The 23,576-nt window shown below is 40.8% G+C and overlaps 1 pseudogene; it reads left to right on the forward strand.

Annotated features, from left to right (window-relative positions):
- The first annotated feature begins 241 nt into the window (after positions 1-241).
- The window catches only part of LOC130736189 (probable 3-hydroxyisobutyrate dehydrogenase-like 3, mitochondrial), a 35,518-nt pseudogene continuing 12,183 nt past the window's right edge, over positions 242-23,576 (forward strand).

Consider the following 23,576-nt stretch of genomic DNA (forward strand, 5'->3'; position numbering starts at 1 on the left):
CATTTATTGGTTTTTTTAATTCCAACATTTTGAAATTAATACTCGCTTTTACTCTCTTTCCTCCTAGTCTACCCACTTAAATAGGCGTAAACATAGAATATTGTATAATTTTTTTAAAAATCAATACATCAATTAAAGCTTTCCTAATAAGCATGACTTTACCAACTTTAGCTTATAATTAGGGATGGAGGGAGTACTATCAGTCATTGATCAAAGGAAAGCGATTCCACTAGTGTGATGGAAACTTGTTATCCAAACTCCATTGCTCCAACCAAAACCCGTCACCATCTACGCTCGCAACCCATCAAAGTGTCTTCCCTTACAATCCCAAGGTGCCCATGTTGCCAATTCCCCATCACAAGTTGCACACTCCAGCGATGTCGTTGTCACCATGTTGGGTCACCCACCAGATGTTCGATCCGTGGACATGACCAGCAGCCACCCTGATCTTGCCAGGGAGATATTCACAGCAGCACGTGCGATCACGGTGCTAGAGATGGAAAGTTGGCAATATATGCATCTGGGGGGAGTGTGCAGTGCTGAAATGGTTACAGCCCTTGTTTGAGATTTTGGGGAAGGTTACTGTTTACGGTGATATTTGGTAAACAAATTGTAAGATCAAGATTTGGTCATGTGGTACAACTCTATGTTTTGATGATAACAAGTATTTATTTGTGGATGAACAACTATGATACTCTAATGTTTGTCTTGAGTGTTTTGACAAACAGGTTCTGATTCTGACACCAGAAGATATATTCGTCAGAAGTTCTGAAGATCAGAAGATCAGAAGATCAGAAGATCAGAGGATCTGAAGATCAGAGGATCTGAGGATCAGAGGATCTGAAGATCAGAGGATCTGAAGATCAGAGGATCAGAAGATCAGAGGATCAGAAGATCTGAGGATCAGAAGATCTGAGGATCAGAAGATCTGAAGACCAGAAGCTCTGAGGGACCAGAGGCTCTGAAGGTTCAGAAGCTCTGAAGGTCCAGAAGCAGAAGTTACGAAGGTCAGAGGATCCAAGCATCCCTCTGACTCTGATCACCAAGCTTCACAAGTTCCAACACGAAGCATAACTCTGATCAGAGGTCAATGGTTAAAGGCAAAGGTCTCTATCAAGAAGTACAAGAGCAGTGTACTATTCTGAAATGCCTACCTACCAAGGTTCAGCCACAGCAGGTTCTGGAAGTTCCAGAAATGCCCTCCAACGGTCATATTCTCTCAACAGAAATATCCTTTGCACCTTGGACTATAAAAGGCTGAAGAAAAGAAGAAAGACTAAGAGAGCGAGAAGAGCGAGAGAAAACAAAGAGCTGCAATACAAGAAAAGATTCAAGCCTCTACTTTCTTCATCTATTCTTATTTGGTTTACACTCAGCTTATTTAGAAGCAAACCTTTGTAAACACCAACCTCAAACAGTTGTTTGATTTTCCTTAAGGGACCGGGTAGGTCAGTATCCTTAAGAAGACTAAGAGAGTGAATCTTAGTGGTGATTCCTTTAGGAGATCAAGGTTGATCGGATCCTAGAGAAGACTAAGAGAGTGAATCTTAGTGATAGCTAAGTCAGTGTATTGTTAGTCACTTGTAGGTTTCAAGTGCAGTTGTAACAATTATCTGATTAGTGGATTGCCTTCATTCTAAGAAGGAAGAAATCACATTAACGGGTGGACTGGATTAGCTTGAGGGATTTATCAAGTGAACCAGGATAAAATACTTGTGTGCTTTTCTCTTCTCTCTATCTTTATCCGCTGCACCATCTATCTTAGAGAAACCGAAAAGATTTACTTTAAATCTTAAGGGGAAAGTTTTTATATTGAAAACGCTATTCAACCCCCCCCTTCTAGTCGTTTTTCACACCTTCAATTGGTATCAGAGCGCAAGTTCTGATTACCACACTTAACAGTGTTCAGTAGATCCGGGCCAGTGTGAAAAACTCATGGATTCCACCACTACTACAAGCAAATATCAATACAGTGCAAGACCACCTATCTTTGATGGTCAGAGATTTGATTTTTGGAAAGATAGAATCAAAAGCTTCTTTCTTGGCTTTGATCCTGATCTTTGGGATTTTGTTGTTTATGGCTACACCCCTCCTGTTGATGAACATGGTGTAAAAATCCCAAGGGAGAAGATGAGTGAAGATCAAAAGAAGGAGTTCAGAGATCATCACCGATCAAGAGCTATTCTACAAAGTGCCATTTCATATGAAGAATATGAGAAAATTACTGATCGTGATTCCGCCAAGGGCATCTTTGAATCCTTGCAGATGTCTCATGAAGGAAACAAGAAAGTGAAAGAGACAAAAGCGTTGTCTCTAATCAAGCAGTATGAATCCTTCCAAATGGAACCTGACGAATCCATTGAGGATATGTTTTCCAGATTTCAGTTGCTCGTAGCTGGAATAAGACCCCTCAGCAACAGCTACACCACTGCGGATCATGTCATGAGGATCCTTAGAGGTCTTCCTGAAAGCTGGATGCCTTTGATAACTTCCTTGGAGCTAACTAGAGATGTTGAGCAGATGAGTTTGGAAGAACTCATAAGCATACTGAAGTGTCATGAATTAAAGCGTGCTGAACATCAAGATCACAAGAAGAAGTCTATTGCCTTGAAATCCAAATCTGAAAAGGCTAAGACTCTCCAAGCTGGAACAGAAGAATCCGAAGAAGCATCAGAAGATTCTGATGAAGATGAGCTGACTCTGATATCCAGAAAGTTCAACTGCATCTGGAAGCACAGGCAGAGCAAATACAAAGGTTCATCAAAGGACGAAAAGTCAAAGAAGCATTTCAAACCAAAGAAAAGTCTGATGGTGACTTTTGATGAATCAGAATCAGAGGATGTTGACTCTGATGGTAAAGTCCAAGGACTCGTGGCTATTGTCAAAGACAAAGGAGCAGAGTCAAAGGAAGCTGTTGACTCTGACTCAGAATCAGAAGGAGATCCAGACTCTGACGATGAAAATGAGGTATTTGATTCTTTCTCAACTTCTGAACTTAAAGATGCTTTGTCTGAAATTATGGATAAATATAACTCTCTCTTGACTAAGCATAAAAGGTTGAAAAAGAATTTCTCTGCTGCCTCTAAAACTCCTTCTGAACATGAGAAAATCATATCTGATTTGAAAAATGATAACCATGCTTTAGTTAATTCTAACTCTGTGCTTAAGAATCAAATTGCTAAGTTAGAAGAAGTTATTGCCTGCGATGCCTCTGATAGTAAGCATGAATCTAAGTATGAAAAATCTTTTCAAAGATTCCTAGCTAAAAGCGTAGATAGAAGCTTAATGACTTCTATGATCTATGGCGTAAGCAGAAATGGAATGCATGGCATTGGCTATTCTAAACCAATTAGAAATGAGCCCTCTGTGCCTAAAGCTAAATCTTTGTATGAATGCTTTGTTCCCTCTAGTACCATATTGCCTGACCCTGTACCTGCTGAAGCTGCTAAACCTCCTCTTATAAAAGGAACTTTCTCTATGTCAAAATATCATGCTAAAATTCCTTTATATTATCCTGTTGAAAGACCCAAAGTTGTCAGAACTTCTGGGCTAACTAACAAGAAAGGACCCAGAAAGTGGGTACCTAGGGATAAGATTATATATGTTGCAGATATCTTCAATAGGTCCATCGAAACTCCAACCGTGGAACCTGGACAGTGGATGCAAGCAACACATGACGGGAGAAAGGCATATGTCCCAAGATCCAAAACTTGAACCTGAAGGTGAAGTTGATCTTGGAGGCATCAGTAGAGCAAGATTTGGTCAAGGAATCATTGGTTTTTGATATGAACCCCTCTGTTGATATTCTGAACGCTATTCATGTTAGAATTAATGATAAGCTTGACTCTGACAAGTCAAAGCTAGCTGAAAAAGCTTGCAGAGATGAGCATGACCGTTTCAGAAAGAAACAAAGACTCAGAACTTGACGAACCAGAAGCAACAACATCAGAAGATGCTACTACAACTTCTGACTTGCGTCATCAGAAGAAGAGTAGGTTCCTAGCTTCTCATTCTGAAGTATCTGAAGATGAAATTTTGTCCAGAACGGAGATGTCACCAGAACCACACTTCTGCTCTCATCAGAAGATATGCTAATCAGAAGCCAAGTATCCCTTGGTATTACTTCTGAGGGGGAGTATTTCGTCTTTTGCTCTTACTTTTTTTTTTCCACCTTCATTCTTTTTGCTTATGACAAAAAGGGGGAGAACTTCTTGACAACTCCTATATTATTTAGCTCAGAATCTAGATATTACTAACGTTGATATTAAGTACTAGATTCAGGGGGAGCTTAGCACAGAATCAAGCACGAGTCTTGGATTCAGAAGGAGCAAGATAAACTATACACATCAGGATAAGTTTTAACTCTGATACCTTATATTCTGAGTGTATTCAGTTTATTTGTTTAGAGTTGTTCATCAAAATACATGGTTTTGTCATCATCAAAAAGGGGGAGATTGTAAGATCAAGATTTGGTCATGTGGTACAACTCTATGTTTTGATGATAACAAGTATTTATTTGTGGATGAACAACTATGATACTCTAATGTTTGTCTTGAGTGTTTTGACAAACAGGTTCTGATTCTGACACCAGAAGATATATTCGTCAGAAGTTCTGAAGATCAGAAGATCAGAAGATCAGAAGATCAGAGGATCTGAAGATCAGAGGATCTGAGGATCAGAGGATCTGAAGATCAGAGGATCTGAAGATCAGAGGATCAGAAGATCAGAGGATCAGAAGATCTGAGGATCAGAAGATCTGAGGATCAGAAGATCTGAAGACCAGAAGCTCTGAGGGACCAGAGGCTCTGAAGGTTCAGAAGCTCTGAAGGTCCAGAAGCAGAAGTTACGAAGGTCAGAGGATCCAAGCATCCCTCTGACTCTGATCACCAAGCTTCACAAGTTCCAACACGAAGCATAACTCTGATCAGAGGTCAATGGTTAAAGGCAAAGGTCTCTATCAAGAAGTACAAGAGCAGTGTACTATTCTGAAATGCCTACCTACCAAGGTTCAGCCACAGCAGGTTCTGGAAGTTCCAGAAATGCCCTCCAACGGTCATATTCTCTCAACAGAAATATCCTTTGCACCTTGGACTATAAAAGGCTGAAGAAAAGAAGAAAGACTAAGAGAGCGAGAAGAGCGAGAGAAAACAAAGAGCTGCAATACAAGAAAAGATTCAAGCCTCTACTTTCTTCATCTATTCTTATTTGGTTTACACTCAGCTTATTTAGAAGCAAACCTTTGTAAACACCAACCTCAAACAGTTGTTTGATTTTCCTTAAGGGACCGGGTAGGTCAGTATCCTTAAGAAGACTAAGAGAGTGAATCTTAGTGGTGATTCCTTTAGGAGATCAAGGTTGATCGGATCCTAGAGAAGACTAAGAGAGTGAATCTTAGTGATAGCTAAGTCAGTGTATTGTTAGTCACTTGTAGGTTTCAAGTGCAGTTGTAACAATTATCTGATTAGTGGATTGCCTTCATTCTAAGAAGGAAGAAATCACCTTAACGGGTGGACTGGATTAGCTTGAGGGATTTATCAAGTGAACCAGGATAAAATACTTGTGTGCTTTTCTCTTCTCTCTATCTTTATCCGCTGCACCATCTATCTTAGAGAAACCGAAAAGATTTACTTTAAATCTTAAGGGGAAAGTTTTTATATTGAAAACGCTATTCAACCCCCCCCTTCTAGTCGTTTTTCACACCTTCACAAATATTCTCCAGATTCGATTGGAAAAAGTTTAAGATTAAGGGGTTCTTTTGGGAAAACGTCTTGCCAAAGTGTTGTGTGTGGAACGTGATTTTCGACAAACAAGTGTCAAAGGTTGAGTTTGTAACTTAAAACAAATATTCAAGATTACTGGAAATTGAATTTCATTAAACAAAGGGCAAAGTACACAAATAAAGTCGAAAAACTGAAAATTACATCAAGTGAAGAAAATCGACAGGATGGTTGAAAGCATTAAATGCAGGAATGGTAAATGGCTGGTTCTGCAACATACTCCCTCATGATCACGTTAGGCTCTTGGAGTCTCTTTGATGCGGACATGTGAGCTTTTTAGTGAATTTTTGGAGTTAAGTGTGGAAGCCCTTCTTCTGAATGATCTTCTCCTATTTATAGTGCTCCATTGCCTCACATGTCCTTGGCGGTTTTCTCCTCTGCTGGACGAGTTAGTGGGCTTGGTGATCCACGATCTCTTACTTGCTCCAAAAGCTTCTTGCATTGTGGGGGAGGGGTGCACTTCAACCGTTTGCCTACATCGTGGGTGAAGGTACACACTCTTAATCGTTTTTGTTGCATCGTGGTTTTTTGCACGTGCTCACAACTGCCCGCTTTTCCCGTAACTGCTTCAAGCATCATGTTTGTCGAATTCTGCATTCAACTTAACTTGTATTTTTCTGGCTCCTCCTAGACCAATTTTCGACAAGCTTGTGTCGACAAACCTTAAGCCAAATTTTGGGTTAACAGATCCTCCCCAAAAATGTTGGTCTTCGACTACCATACTTTAGAGAAACCAAGCATTTTTTGAGTCTAGCACTTTGATTAACTTGAATTCTGGAAATTCAAACGTCTTGCAATCCTGACCATTCATCTTTAGGTCCACTCAACTGTCATAACGTCTAACTTTCCTGCTGACATTCTTAGCCTTTTTGCTAGGGCCATGATTGCACTTTTGCCTAAAAAATTGGATAATGGCAGTTTTAATAATAAAATAACCGTTTGGACCTCAAATTTTATACATTCAGGCACAATGCGGCTTCAATTCCGCTTCTTCTTCAAGCCTATAAATACTCCATTAAAGCTCTTCTCAAGCTTTACGCATTTCAGACTTTCCACTTCCTCTTGAAATTTCCTGCAACTTTTATTCTTTGCCTTCCTCAGCGACTCTTTCAACCGTTCCTCATGGCTTCTGATCCCAGCAAGGTTGTTCCAATGGCTTCTGAACTCAAGCTGAGTGAATCTAAGCGTGTACCCATCCCCGATCCACCAAATGAAGAGGAGAAGAGGACTATCTGGAAATCTCAGGTACTGATTCCTTTCTCTATTAATGGTACTTTACGCGCCGTTTTAGGTCCTTTGAAAGTAGTGAAGCATGATAAACCCAATAGCCTTCTTGATGGGCATGAATCATTTCACCCCAGTATTCGAGGAGATGAGCTTATTTTAACTTTCCGATCCTCTTATCGTATGCCCTTCCTGACTGACCCTAAGAGGGATTTTCGTTCTGCTCCTCTCAATCCAACTGCCAACGAAGGAGCCTATCTCAAATGGCTTGATAGGGTAGAGGCTCACAAAAAGCAACATTGGAAGAACGTTGGGATTTTCGATTTGATCCAGCTGTCGAGATCGCCTATCTCGTATAACCCAGCCATGTTGTTGAGTTCGTTTTATTTTTTGGGAGAGGTTCACCAACTGCTTTCATGTCCCTTTTGGTATGATCACCCCAACCCTCCTTGATGTAGCTGTGATTGCTGGCCTATGGCCAATAGGCGATGACTATCACTCCACTCCTGCCCCAACTGAGCCAATTGCAATTTCGACTGAGAACGTTTCTTTTAGTCGATTTATTAAAGAGCATTGTGTCGAAGAGGGTGAGGTATCTGATGCTGAACATGTTGCCTTTCTTTTATACTGGCTCTCTGTTTATGTCTTTTGCACCAAATCTTTAAGAATTCCTGCCAAACTCTTACCTTTAGCCAACTTTCTTAACGAGGGTCGACAAATTGCTATGGCTAGGCTCGTTCTTGGCAATCTTTACCAGATTATAAGTGAAGCTGTAGCGGATCTTCAAAATCCTAGGGTTGCATCTTTGAATGCAGCTGGCCCTTTGTGGCTGCTTCAACTCTGGTTGAATGCGGTTTTCAAATCTTTCTTGCCAGTAAAGAAAACCCTCATGCAGTTTCTAACACCAGGATTGATGCCCACCGTCTTGAGACACTGACTCCACCTTATGATGCGTCTAACTTCAAAGCGGATTTTAGGAAGTACTTTACCATGTTTCTTGAATTGAAGCACTACCGGTCTAGTTTTTCTCCTTACAGCAGATCAACTCATGGCCCGTTTTGGCTGAGGAATTCTTATCCCAATATTTATGATCCAAAGCCACCCACAAAGCATCACATTGCACTTGGGCAGACTATCCTGTCTCCTCGAGTTTTAACCATAGGTTTCGCCAGTAGTGATCACACCTTGTGTGGCTATAACCCTCAATTGGCTTCTCGACAATTTGGATTAAGCCAAGCTTTGCCTAACACCCTATTCGATAAAAGCCTTGTCCTTTATCCTGACGTCATTACCAAAACCAGTGTTTTCGACACCACTATCCATTTCTACAACAAGAAGCTGCTCAACCTCAGTCCTTTTCCTTATACCCCTTCATACTACGTCACCAAAGCATTTAAGACATGGTGGTCTGAGTATTGGACCCAGATTTCGAGGCCTCTTGTGGATTGCCTTCAGTGCATTACCAATGCTTTTCTTTTGCAGAACCAAGCTTTGAAGAAGACCAGAGGTACGCACTTGGCTTAAATCAACGCTTCTCAAGAATTCTTTAGTGTGCTATATTTTCCAGGTCTTCGCCCTGAGCTGACATCTCGACAAGCAAGATGAGGACATATGAGTGGGTGGTCATGCCATTTGGATTGAAAAATGCTGGCGCGACCTACCAAAGGGTAATGAATACCATTTTCCATGACTTTATTGAAACTTTTATGCAGGTTTATATTGATGACATAGTGGTAAAATCTCCATCGAGGGATGACCACCTGTTGCATCTAAGAAAATCATTTGAAGGAATGAGGAAGCATGGTTTGAAAATGAACCCCCTCAAGTGTGCTTTCGGTGTAATTGCAGGTGATTTTTTGGGCTTTGTGGTGCTCAAAAAGGGCATCGAGATCAACAAGAACAAAGCCAAAGCTATTTTCGACACGGGTCCACCAACAAGTAAGAAGCAGTTGCAGTCATTGCAGGGGAAAGTCAACTTTCTTAGAAGATTCATTGCCAACCTCAGTGAGAAGACCAAGACTTTTTCCCCGCTTCTTCAACTTAAGAAAGAAGAAACAGGTCCGGTGGGAAACGGAGCACCAGAAGGCTTTCGGCGAGCTCAAGGAATACTTGTCAAGCCCACCGGTGATGATTCCACCCATAAAAGGAAAGTTGATGAGGTTGTATATTTCAGCCATAGACGAAACCATTGGAAGCATGCTGGCTCAAGAAGATGAAGATGGCATCGAAAGAGCCATATTTAATTTGAGTCACGTTTTAAATAACGCAGGAACTCGATATACTAGGATTGAGAAACTGTGTTTGTGCTTGTACTTCTCTTGTATGAAGTTGAAATATTATATAAAGTCAATCGATGTAATGGTTTTCTCTCATTATGATATAATTAAGCACATGTTATCCAAACCTATCTTGCGTAGTCGAATTGGTAAATGGGCTTTAGCCTTAATCCGAATGCTCACTAACTTATGTCCCTCTAAAAGCAGTCAAGGGGCAAGTAGTTGCAGATTTTCTGGTGGAACACACTCTGCCTGGAGAAACTATAACTTATGTGGGAATACAACCTTGGAAGCTATTTTTCGATGGCTCAAGCCATAAGAAAGGATCAGGGATTGGAATGTTCATAGGTTCCCCACGGGGCATCCCTACTAAGTTCAAATTCAGGATTAAAGATAATTGCTCGAATAACAAAACGGAATACGAAGCTCTGATTTCTGGCCTCGAAATCCTATTGGCTCTAGGAGCTAAGAATGTTGTTATAAAAGGAGATTCTGAATTGGTAATAAAACAACTTACCAAAGAATATAGGTGTGTTAATGAAAATCTAGCAAGGTATTACGTAAAAGCGACTGGCCTGTTGGCCAAAATCGATGAAGCCGGGATATGGCACGTACCTAGGATAGATAACCAAGAAGCCAATGAATTGGCACAAATTGCATCTGTGTACATGGTAGATAAAGTTAGGTTGAAAGAATTGATCGAGGTTAAAGAGAAATTGAATCCTTCGGATCTCGACATCTTAGTTATTGATAACATCGCACCCAATGATTGGAGAAAGCCAATTGTCGATTATTTGCAAAACCCTGTAGGAACCACCAACAGGAAAATCAAGTACAGGGCCTTAAGCTATGTCATCATGGGCAACGAGCTATACAAGAAAAACGTCGATGGAACGTTGTTGAAGTGCTTAAGTGAAGATGATGGATTTGGGTGATGGTTCAAATTCACATCACTCTTTCTCTCTCCGCGTGGGCCCCACTCCCACCAATCAGATTTAATTATTTTCCTCATTCTCCTCACTCTCTCACCATTCACTCTCCCTCATGCTCTCCCTCTTCCACTCTCGACATCTCTCTCTCTTTCTCCTTCTTCACTTCTTCTTCTCCATTTTGTTTCCTCTGCAACCCTAAGCCACACAACACCATCTTCTTCTTCATCCATGGCTGAGCAAACGCCGCCAGCAACCAAAACCGCCACCACCGCGTGCCAAAACGCCACCACCTCGTGTTTTTCCTCTGGATCCTAACGCACCACCACCATCACCTCCTCTGGGCCAAACCGCCGCCTCCCCCCTTCGTTCTCTCTGTCCAGAGCCGCGAGCTCCTCTGCCCTGTTTCGCGAGCCCCGCCGTGAAGGTATGAAAAACGGTAGAAAAGGGGGGGTTTGAATAATGTTTTCAGAATAAAACTTCCACCTTAAAGATTTTAACAAATATTTCGAGAACAAAGTGCTTAAGATAAGAGATAGAAAAGCACACAAGGATTTTATCCTGGTTCACTTGATGAATCACTCAAGCTAATCCAGTCCACCCGTTAAGGTGATTTCTTCCTTCTTAGAATGAAGGCAATCCACTAATCAGGTAAATGTTACAACTGCACTTGAAACCTACAAGTGACTAACAATACACTGACTTAGCTCACACTAAGATTCACTCTCTTAGTCTTCTCTAGGATCCGATCAAACTTGATCTCCTAAAGGTAACTAAACAACTGTTTAAGAAAGAATGTTTACAAAGAATTTGCTTCTGAAAAGCTAATAGTAAACACAATGAATTCAGATGAAAGAATGCTTAGAAGGTTTGAATATAGCTTGCGCGTGTGAGATTCTTCCAACCGCATCTTTCAATCTTCAGCCTCTATTTATACTCCAAGGATTAGGGTTTGAACGCTGCATGGGAATGCTACCGTTGGAGGGCAGTTCTGGAAATTCCAGCTTCTGCTGTGGCTGAGAATATTAGGTAGGTCGTCAGGATAGTACATTTGCCTTTTGTACTTTGGAAAGTGTCTTGACCTTTAACCTGGTAGACTTCTGATCAGGGGTCAGGATAGTACATTTGCCTTTTGTACTTTGGAAAATGTCTTGACCTTTAACCTGGTAGACTTCTGATCATGGGAATGCTTCATGTTGGAACTTGTGAAGCTTGTTGATCAGAGTCAGAGGGAAGCAGAGATCCTCTGACCGTTGTACCTTCTGATTCTGAACTCAGAGGGAAGTACTTGGTCTTCAGAGCCATCTTGCTTCTAGACATCAGAGTCTTCACTTTTCAGCTTCTGGATCCTCAGAGTCTTCTACACCGTCAGAACATCTGAACCTTCAGACTGTCTGGGTTGTCAGAACGTCTGGATCTTCAGAACTTCAAGTGACTAAGTCCATATCAGAGCTTGATATACTTCAGATCTTCTGAAGCTTTTCTACTGTTCAGACTGAACATAGATGTTGCGAAAGCGTTGCTTGGGTCACTCTTTAAGCACAGTGCTTCTGATTTGTGTGAGATAATATTGAGGTCAGAGCCTGTAAATAGCACACTCAGAAAAACACGTTAGAGTACCATAATTGTTCATACTAAAATGTTAACTTGTAATCATCAAAACATAGAGTTGTACTACTCGATCAAAACTTGATCTTACAATCTCCCCCTTTTTGATGATGACAAAACCAAGTAATTTGATGAACAATTCTTAAACAATAAACTGAATTCACTCAGAGTTTAGAGAAAAGAATTAGACTTATCCTGATGTGAATAGTTTATTTTGCTCATTCTAAATCCAAGTCACAGCTTGATTCTGAGCGTAGCTCCCCCTGAATCTAAGACTTAATGAAAACGTTAGAAAAGTCTAGATTCTGAGCTAAATAATATAAGAGTTTAGAGTGAAAACATATGACATATATGAATTGAAATAATCAGAGCGCATAAGTCTTCAGAGTCAAATAGAATCATTTCAGAAGAAGTGAAATGTATTCCTTGTATTTGTCCAGTGACACATCTATGGTCATAAAGGTGGAACTCTTAAATTCTCCAAAAGAAAAAATAAATCACACTAACACAGCTTACACATAAAAAACTGGGTGTACTCCCCCTTTTTGTCATAAGCAAAAAGCATGGGGTGTGAAAAAACTTAGCTTGAAGTACAAGGTACTCCCCCTTAGAGAAGGTCTAAGTTTCAAAAGGATGGAGAAATAAACGATGCATGAAGGAGAATTAAACGAATTAAAGAAGGGAGTTAATGCAAAAGAAGAACGTTTACCACCGGTCACGGGAGTAAAGAGAAGCTTCAGTTACCAAGGACTTAACCTCGAGAAACTGTATGAGCAATAACTTCCAAGGAGAGAATGAAGCTTATATAAAGCGATGTAGAAGAGGGTAAGCTTCACAACTCGATTAATACCAATTAAGAGAAAATGGCATCATACAGGATTGCATTAGAAGAACTCAGAAGGAAGGCTTTTGAGGAAGATATGTTCCTCAATATAAGGCATCCTGATGGTACAAAGACCATACAAGAGCTGACGAAGACACTGCTGGAAGAAGATCTTGGTCCAGAGATGGAGAAAGATCTGAAGGAGTTCCTCTGCTTCGTGGAGGAGATTCAGGAGCTGTGCCAGCTTGAGCTGAATCTGCTGGAAGAGAAGGAGACTGTTGAAAAGAGACTCAAGACGACAGAAGATAGTCTGGAGAAAGATGAGCTGAGCATCAAACTCGACAACATAGAGTATTCACTGGATCGTCTGGAGAAGGAGATAGTGGAGCAGCGCCAAGAATGCAGAAGAATGAGGAAGGATCCTCCATTCTAGATATAGGGGATAATGTATGATGTAATAAACATGATTAAAATGAATAAAGAAAAATTTTGCAAACACAATGTTATATATACATGCAAGAAGAAACGACGAGTAAGCAAAATATAGCAAATATCTTAAATAAAAGGTAAAATAAAGTAAGAAAGAAAAACGAAAGAAATCCTAAAAACTAGGGCTTGTCAGAGCGACGCAGAAGTTCTTGAATAGCTCGATTCATTTCCACAGCAGCAGAGTCTCATGAGAGTTGAGACGTTGTTCCATGATGTCAAGTCTAGAAGAACTTGGCTGTGTAGAGGTAGAGGGAACATCCTGAGCAGAGTGAGGAGCTTGAGTGGAATCAGAATTAGCATGTGTGAAAGGCACTGGTGCAAGAGCTTGACATCTGAGAGCTTCAGCTTCAGCTAGTAGTCTCTCAGCTTCTAACCTTGCATTTTCAACTTGTGCAGCCTCTTGACGTGCAACTTCTTCTGCTTGTTCTTGCTTTCTTCTTGCTTCCTCAACAGCTTCAAGTAACTTAGTTCTTTGCTGTTGTTCATGCAGAGCAACTCTTCTGTTAAACCGCTGCCCAGCAGCCTCAATCCTCTGATCCCTTTCCGCAGTGAGATGACTCATCATAACAGGAACTTGAGCAACTAACCAATTACTCAGACGATTCCATTCTTCAACAACAGAGTCAGAGTTCTCACTAAGGTCAGTGTGACCTTGCACATTGTGAATCATCAGTGATGCTTCATGATTAAAGACACTGATGCACTCAAGAAGAGAGTTTGGCTTGAGGTAGGTATAGGGAACAATGGAGAGATTGGTTTCAGGAGAAGTGGGGTGGTTGCTGCTATTGGCCTTAGAGGCATCTTGAGGAGAACCAACATCTAAAGTTTGGACATTTGAGGTGTGGGTCTCAAGGTTTGGTTCAGAGGTTTCAACCTGAGGGATTGGTGATCTAACTGAAGAAGGGTTAGATACCGAGTTTTCTGGTTCTGGTTGAACAGGTTGAGCTAAAGGGTCAGCTTGGATAGGATGATCTGGGTCAACTAGACGTTCTGGTCTAGTTCCAGGGTATCTCCTTGGGCTAGGTACTGTGTGGTAGTACTCAGGAATGACAGACTCTTTCTCTTTCGCAATTTGAACAAATTTGCGAACAGACTCAGAGTTGTTGGAGGGTGAGGAGTCAGCAACATTGGTAGGAAAAGATACAGAAGTATAGGGAGTTGAAGATCATGTATTAGTGGTTCTGCGAACAGGACGTTCTGATGCTCTGGGAACAGAGTGATTAGAAGTTCTGGGTTCAGGTCCAGATTGTTCGAGAATAATGGGTTCAGAGGTTAGTGGGTTGTATTGAATAGTTATGGGTGAGGTTGGTTCAAAGGGTCGTGGAGTCTGAAGCATGTTCCAAAGAGGTGCTTCTTGTTGGGAAGGTTGGAAAAATGAAGATCTAGGTGAAGTGGGTGGAGAGGTGGTTTGGTCAGCTGGTTGAGACTCTGGAATAGGAGTGAGTTGGGTGGCAGTGCGGTTAAGGAGTGCAGAGATGGGGAGTGCATCAAGCGAATTTAAATCATCATCAGATTCAATAACAACAGACTTACTTGATGATCGCACGGCAGACCGAGTAACTCTGGCAGAAGTCTCCATTCACCAAGAACCTGGAGTTCTTCAGGAGCAAAGACGCAATGAACGGAACAACCCCGTTCTGCAATAGGAATCATCTTCTCTTGAGCTTGACCTTGACTTTGAGTTTCAGGACCCGATTGATCTGTAGCTTGACCTACTACCATAACCGAAAATCTGGTTGCATCTGCAGTCTCACTTCTGTTGGGTCTTACCATCTTGAAGGCGATTGAAGGTTTTGGGTAGAAAAGAATAGGATGAATAGAGAGAGAGAGAGAGAGATCGTGGGGATAAGGATTTGAAATACTGAGGAGAGAGAAGGTAAAACCGTAAGTGTAGGAGAACGTGTGTGTATAATGGGTTTTTGAAAAATAACCGTTGTTGATCAAAAAGCAAATTAAAATCAACGGTAAAAAGTTAAAGACATCATAGTAACAGTTAATACACATATCACACGAAGGAGAGAAGCACATCAACACTCATTACGACAGACTGTCAGCACGGGCACAAGGAACTATGTATCAGAGATACTGACACATGTTTATTGTCTCAGCTTCAGAGTCAGCACCAATGGGTACTTAAACTCTGATAGAGTTACCTTCTGAACTAGACATCTTCTGATAAAGAAGCATCATAGTCAGAGGTTCTGATCCATCTTCATGCTGGACAAAAGTCCATATTCAGATTTTTCAGAATGAAATTAAATCTATCCTCTGCTAAGGGCTTTGTAAAGATATCTGCCCATTGATGGTCAGTATCAACAAACTTTAGAAGAAGTACGCCCTTCTGTACATAATCTCGAATAAAATGATACTTTACCTCAATGTGTTTTGCCCTTGAGTGTAAGATATGATTCTTACTCAATGAAATTGCAGCAGTGTTATCACAATAGATTGGAATATTGCTCTCAAGGATTTGATAATCCTCCAGCTGATGTTTCATCCAGAGCATCTGAGTGCTACATATTGCTGCTGAGATATATTCTGCCTCTGCAATAGATAGTGCAATGGTTGATTGCCTCTTGCTTGCCCATGAGACTAAGTTGCTTCCCAGAAATTGACAATTTCCAGAAGTGTTTTTTTCTCTGTTCTATCTCCTGCATAACCAACATCACAATAACCTGAAAGCTTATACTCTGATGTTTTCTTATACATCAAGCCAAGGTTAGTGGTACCTTTCAGATATCTTAGGATCCTCTTAACAGCAGTTAAGTGGGTTTCCCTTGGATCTGATTGGAAACGAGCACATAAGTGAACACTAAACAATATATCTGGCCTAGATGCAGTTAAGTATAGAAGTGATCCTATCATACCACGATATAGCTTCTGACAAACTTTACCACTTGCATCTTCTTTCTCCGCATGTAGGATGCATTGGAGTCTTGGCAACTGTAGATTCCAGCATATTGAACTTCTTCAGAAGTTCTTTAGTGTATTTGTTCTGATGGATATATGTTCCTTCTGGTGTTTGATCAACTTGTATTCCAAGAAAGTACTTGAGTTCTCCCATCATACTCATCTCAAATTCAGCCTGCATCATCTCAGAAAATTCTTTGCATAGAGATTGATTAGTAGAACCAAATATAATATCATCAACATAAATTTGCACAATTAAAATATCATCTTTGTAAGTTTTGCAAAAGAGAGTTGTATCTACTTTACCCCTTACAAACTCATTCTCCAGAAGGAATGAGCTGAGTCTCTCATACCATGCTCTAGGAGCTTGCTTCAGACCATAGAGAGATTTCTTCAGCTTGAAAACATGGTCTGGGTTCTTCTCATCCTCAAAACCTGGGGGTTGGTGAACGTAGACTTCCTCTGATATGTATCCATTTAGGAAGGCACTCTTAACATCCATCTGATGTAGAATTATATTGTGATTCACTGAGAAGGAGATCGGCAGTCTGATTGCTTCTAGTCTTGCTACTGGAGCAAATGTTTCAGTGTAGTCTATTCCTTCCTGCTGACTGTAGCCTTGAGCACCTAGCCTTGCCTTGTTTCTGACTACATCACATTTCTCATTCAACTTGTTTCTGAACACCCATTTGGTTCCAATTACATGGACACTTTGAGGTTTCTTCACTAGGCTCCAAACATTATTCTTGGAAAATTGATTCAGTTCTTCTTCCATAGCCAGAATCCAGTCCTTGTCCTGAAGAGCTTCATCAATTGACTTGGGTTCAATTAAGGACACCAATCATTTCAGACTAAGCAAGGTCTCTTCAGAGGGTCTGAATGCTGAACTGGTTATGACTGGTTCATCTTTGTTGCCCAGAATCAATTCCTTAGGATGAGCCGCAGTGTTTCTGCTCTTCTTCTGAGATTGTGAATAAGAGGGACCAGCTTCTTCTGGTTCATCTTCCTCTGGCTCAACTTCCTCTGGAGCTTTGCCTTTGTCAGAAACATTTATGCTTAAATCTGCAAACCTTTCAACTAGCTTTGACTGATCAGAGTCAAGCTTATCATCAAATCTAACATGTATAGATTCTTTAATTGTTTTAGCATCAGTATTATAAAATCTAAAACCTTTAGATCTATCAGAGTAACCAAGTAATAGACATTTAGACGATTTAGTATCAAACTTATGCAATCTATCCTTAGTTTTAAGAACATAACAAACACAACCAAAAGGATGAAAGTAAGAAATGTTGGGTTTTATATTCTTCCACAATTCATAGGGAGTCTTATTCAGAATTGGTCTCACAGAGATTCTGTTCTGAATGTAACACGCTGTGTTTACTGCCTCTGCCCAAAAGTGCTTAGCCATGCCAGTTTCTTGGAGCATGGTTCTAGCCATCTCCTGAAGAGTTCTGTTCTTCCTCTCAACAACACCATTTTGTTGAGGAGTTCTGGGACAAGAGAAATCATGTGCAATTCCATAGGAATCAAACAGACTCTCAAACTTGTCATTCTCAAACTCTCCACCATGGTCACTTCTGACATGCACAATCCTACAAGCCTTCTCGTTTTGCACTTGGGCTATGAAGGTAGAGAACACAGCATGAGACTCATCCTTGCGGGTTAGAAATTTTACCCATGTCCAGCGGCTATAGTCGTCAACAATGACCATCCCATATCTCTTGCCACCTATAGACTCAATTTTCACTGGTCCAAACAGGTCGATACGCAGAAGTTCCAATGGCCTTGAGGTTGAGACAACATTCTTTGCCTTGAAAGGGACTTTTGTGAATTTGCCTTTCTGACATGCTTCACAAAGAGTGTCTGAAGAGAACTTCAGAGTGGGAATGCCCCTGACAAGGTTTAGCTTACTCAGTTGAGAAATATTTCTCATACTGGCATGCCCTAACCGTCTATGCCATACCCATTGCTCTTCATTAACAGACAGAAGGCACTTCACATTCTGAGCCTCCAACTCAGATAATCTAATCTTATAAAAGTTGTTCTTCCTCTTTCTGTTAAACAGAACAGAGCCATCGATCTGACTTACAGCCCGGCAGGACTTTTGATTGAAGATAACATCATAACCCTTGTCAGCTAATTGACTTATAGACAATAAGTTATGAGTTAAGCCGTCTACCAATAAAACATTGGCAATGCATCTACACAAATAATACTAGTACCAACAATTTTACCCTTTTCGTTGCCACCAAAGCCAACTTTGCCTCCAGGCTTAAGTTTTAGCTCTTGGAACATACGCCTTTCTCCCGTCATGTGACGCGAGCATCCACTGTCCAGATACCATGATTGGTGTTTCAGTGGAGTTATCAAGGATATCTGCAACATAGATAATCTTATCCTTAGGTACCCACTTTCTGGGTCCTCTCTTGTTAGTTACCCCAGATGTTCTGATCACCTTGGGTTTCTCAACATGGTAATGTAAAGGAATTTTTGCATGATATTTAGACATGGAGAAAGATCCCTTTTTGAGAGGGGGTTTAGCAACTTCAGCAGGTAAAGGGTCAGGCAATATTGTACCAGAGGGAACAAAGCATTCATACAAGGATTTAGCTTTAGGCATAGGAGGCTCATTTCTAACTGGTTTAGAATAGCCAATGCCATGCATTCCATTTCTGCTTACGCCATAGATCATTGAAGCCATTAAGCTTCTGTCTACGCTTTTAGCCAGGAATCTTTGAAAAGATTTTTCATACTTAGATTCATGCTTACTATCAGAGGCATCACAGGCAATTACTTCTTCTAACATAGCAACTTGATTCTTAAGCACAGAGTTAGAATTCATTAAAGCATGGTTATCATTTTTCAAATCAGAAATGATTTTCTCATGTTCATAATGAGTCTTAGAAGCAGCAGATAAGTCCTTTTTCAACTTTTTATGCTTAGACAATAAAGAGTTATACTTATCCATGATATCAGACAAAGCATGTTTCAGTTCAGAGGTTGAGAAAGAAGCGAATACCTCATTTTCATCGTCTGAGTTAGGATCTCCTTCTGATGCTGAGTCAGAGTCAACATCATCCTTTGACTCTGCTCCTTTGTCTTTGACAATAGCCATGAGTCCTTGAACTTCGCCATTAGAGTCAACATCCTCTGACTCTGATTCGTCAAAAGTCACCATCAGACTTTTCTTGGTCTTGAAGTGCTTCTTTGGCCTCTTGTCCTTTTTCAGTTTTGGACAGTCACTCTTGTAGTGCCATGATTCTTTGCACTCAAAGCATGTGACTTCCTTAATCGAGGACTTCTTCTGGCCTGAGGATTCAGACTTTCCTTTGGCCTTTCCAGAGCCTTTGTACTTGCTCTGCCTGTGCTTCCAGATACGGTTGAGCCTTTTTGAAATCAGAGTCAACTCATCTTCATCAGAATCTTCTGAATCTTCTGATGCTTCTTCAGATTCTTCTGCTTCAGCTTAGAGAGCTTTTGACTTCTCAGATTTAACCTTCTGAGATTTGGATTTCAAGGCTATAGATTTCTTCCTCAGATCTTGCATCTCTGAGCGCTTCAGCTCATGACATTTCAGTATGCTGATGAGTTCTTCTATACTCATATGCTCAACATCTCTTGTAAGCTCTATTGAAGTCACTAAAGGCATCCAGCTTTCAGGAAGACTTCTGATGACCCTTATGACATGATCTTTTGTAGTGTAGCTTTTGTTGAGAGGTCTTATTCCAGCTACCAGCAACTGAAATCTGGAAAACATGTCCTCTATGGACTCGTTGGGCTCCATGATAAAGGACTCATACTTCTGGATCAAAGACAACGCCTTTGATTCTTTGACTTTCTTGTTTCCTTGATGAGACATCTTCAGGGATTCAAAGATGCCCTTGGCAAACTCACGATCTGTATTCTTCTGGTACTCTTCATAGGAAATGGCACTCAGAAGAATAGCTCTAGCTTTGTGATGTTGTGAGTAAAGCTTCTTTTGTTCAGCAGTCATCTCTGATCTGGAGATTTTCTTGCCTTCTTCATCAACTGGACGCTCATAGCCATCCACAATAATATCCCAGAGATCTGCATCGAAGCCCAGAAAGAAACTCTCAATTCTATCTTTCCAATATTCGAACCTTTGACCGTCGAACATGGGAGGCTTTGCATTGTAACCATCTTTTTGCGTTTCACTGGTGGTAGCCATTGTTTTTCACACCAGCCCGGATCACTGAACACTGTTAGGTGTGGTAATCAGAACTTGCGCTCTGATACCAATTGAAGGTATGAAAAACGGTAGAAAATGGGGGGTTTGAATAATGTTTTCAGAATAAAACTTCCACCTTAAAGATTTTAACAAATATTTCGAGAACAAAGTGCTTAAGATAAGAGATAGAAAAGCACACAAGGATTTTATCCTGGTTCACTTGATGAATCACTCAAGCTAATCCAGTCCACCCGTTAAGGTGATTTCTTCCTTCTTAGAATGAAGGCAATCCACTAATCAGGTAAATGTTACAACTGCACTTGAAACCTACAAGTGACTAACAATACACTGACTTAGCTCACACTAAGATTCACTCTCTTAGTCTTCTCTAGGATCCGATCAAACTTGATCTCCTAAAGGTAACTAAACAACTGTTTAAGAAAGAATGTTTACAAAGAATTTGCTTCTGAAAAGCTAATAGTAAACACAATGAATTCAGATGAAAGAATGCTTAGAAGGTTTGAATATAGCTTGCGCGTGTGAGATTCTTCCAACTGCATCTTTCAATCTTCAGCCTCTATTTATACTCCAAGGATTAGGGTTTGAACGCTGCATGGGAATGCTACCGTTGGAGGGCAGTTCTGGAAATTCCAGCTTCTGCTGTGGCTGAGAATGTTAGGTAGGTCGTCAGGATAGTACATTTGCCTTTTGTACTTTGGAAAGTGGCTTGACCTTTAACCTGGTAGACTTCTGATCAGGGGAATGCTTCATGTTGGAACTTGTGAAGCTTGTTGATCAGAGTCAGAGGGAAGTAGAGATCCTCTGACCGTTGTACCTTCTGATTCTGAACTCAGAGGGAAGTACTTGGTCTTCAGAGCCATCTTGCTTCTGGACATCAGAGTCTTCACTTTTCAGCTTCAGGATCCTCAGAGTCTTCTACACCGTCAGAACATCTGAACCTTCAGAGTGTCTGGGTTGTCAGAACGTCTGGATCTTCAGAACTTCAAGTGACTAAGTCCATATAAGAGCTTGATATACTTCAGATCTTCTGAAGTTTTTCTACTGTTCAGACTCAACATAGATGTTGCGAAAGCGTTGCTTGGGTCACTCTTTAAGCATAGTGCTTCTGATTTGTGTGAGATAATATTGAGGTCAGAGCCTGTAAATAGCAAACTCAGAAAAACACGTTAGAGTACCATAATTGTTCATACTAAAATGTTAACTTGTAATCATCAAAACATAGAGTTGTACTACTCGATCAAAACTTGATCTTACACGCCGCACCACCACAACGTCCAGAAGCGACGAAGAGTTAGAGAAAAACAAAACCCTAGAACCGCCGCCTTCAAACTCCGATCTCCGGCGAACCGCTCATCGTTTTGGGAAACCAACACCACGGTTAGACTCCCCTCGAAGCCAGCTTCAAAACCCCTAAATCAATTTTGGATTCTGACCATCTCCGCCATGAGCCACCGCCGGAGGAGATTTCCGGCGAGTCCGTTAACCTGTAATCGGCCATAACTCTCTCCTCCGACCTCTGTTTGCAACGAGACCACCACCATCGTGTTCTACGTGAAGAGGAGTACAAGACCCTTTGTCCCTTTCTCCTCCGGCGACAGCGCCGTCGTGCACCGCCGTCTTCTCCGGTGAGATCTTCGCTAGAGAATTTCCAGAAGGTTGTCCAGTGAGTTTTGACCTTCCTGAACTCAGTTTTTGGAATCCAAGCTTCGTTTTATGAAGGAAAAATAATGTTTTCGTTGCTGTGATTTTTTATCTTAGGTGTTTGACGAGTTAAAGCTTGTGAGCCATGCTATACCCTCAAGAAGGAGATGGTAAACCCATCTGTATGTCTCTGTTGTATTGTTGTTGCTGTCACGCAATTGTAGTAGCTGCTGATCTGTTAAATAGTTAGGTTTAATGAACGAATTTGAAGAAGTAGTCTTCATAAAAAATTGTAGTCTTTTCCGTTAGCAAACTTTTGCCGCAAGTTTCATATCATGCCGATATTTGTAGCTCAGGTTATACGCATTTTAGTGAGCACGGGTTAAGCTGTCCCGTTTCTCACGAACTGCTGTAGTATTTGATTTTTCGTGAATTTTGTACTTTGAATTTCGGCTTGAAAATTTACGAGGATTTGCAAAACTTGTGGATAAAGCCATGATAAAATTATTAGATTTTTAGGAGGTTATTTGACGTATTTAAAAATTATCCAAAGTCGCTGTACAGTTTATAATCGTTTGACAATATTAGTTATTTCAAGTGAAAAGAATTGCTTTGAGAAATAGATGAAAAAACCTTTTATTAGGCTTAATTCCAGTTTAAGTCCCTGATGTTTCAAGAATGGGCATTCTGCACCCCCCATGTCTAAAAGTTGCGGTCAAGGTCCCCTTTGTAACAAAACTGTGCTAACGAAGCCCTTCCGTTAGCTTCCGTTTGGTCACGTTTGTTGACCAAACGGAAATGAGTTCATTAATTGACGTGGCGGCCACCTGTAATTATATTTTCTTTAAACATTTTTTTTCTTTACCCTTTCCTCTGCAACCCTAATAATTTCACAGCTTCATCTTCAAAACACCAGATCTACTATAGCCCCCATTTCACAGCTTCATCTTCATCTTCTGTACCAGATCTTATTTTTCTTTTTCGATTTCAGAGGCAAACCACGCATCTTGCTCCTCACCAGATTCTGATTTTCGTTTATCTTAGTTGAGGTTATGTCTTTTTTTTTCACCTAAAACAGATTCAATTTTTCTTCTTTGGTTTATGATTCTAGGTTTTGTAATAGGAAGTGTTGCAGAGAGGGGATGGAGGTGAAGGTGGGAAGGTTCGAGTGGCAGTGTAGGAGATCTGAAAGCAATCGGAGGTAGGAAGGTAGTTTCCTACAAATACGCATGCCTGAGGTTAACGGTGGTGGGAATTCGATTCCGCTGGAGGAGGAATCGAGTTGGGAAAATTTGGAGAGTGATCTCGGTTGGCTTCATATTGAGGATGATTAATTCAATGGAAGCAGAGGTGCGTGGCGAGCCAAATCCCTTTTGCTCTGAACTTATCCTCTCTCGTGAAGTAAGGCGCAAGAACTTCCTTCCACGGTGGCAGTTTGTGATTGTCAAGCTCTTGGGTATAATGGTGGGTCACAAGTTCATGACTATTAGGCTTCATTGTCTGTGGCACCTGAATAGCACATGGAAGTGATTGGCTTGGATATATGATTTTAAAGCTTGGATGATCTGAAGCGGGATTTTAATGGAGGTCCTTGGTTGATAGTTGATCAATATATGAAATTTGGAAATCTGGTTGTGATGAAATCTGATGATGTTCTTGCAATTTGGGGATGAAATTTTAGAATTT

The sequence above is a fragment of the Lotus japonicus genome, chromosome 2 (genome assembly GCF_012489685.1).
Source record: "Lotus japonicus ecotype B-129 chromosome 2, LjGifu_v1.2".
Lineage (NCBI taxonomy): Eukaryota > Viridiplantae > Streptophyta > Magnoliopsida > Fabales > Fabaceae > Lotus > Lotus japonicus.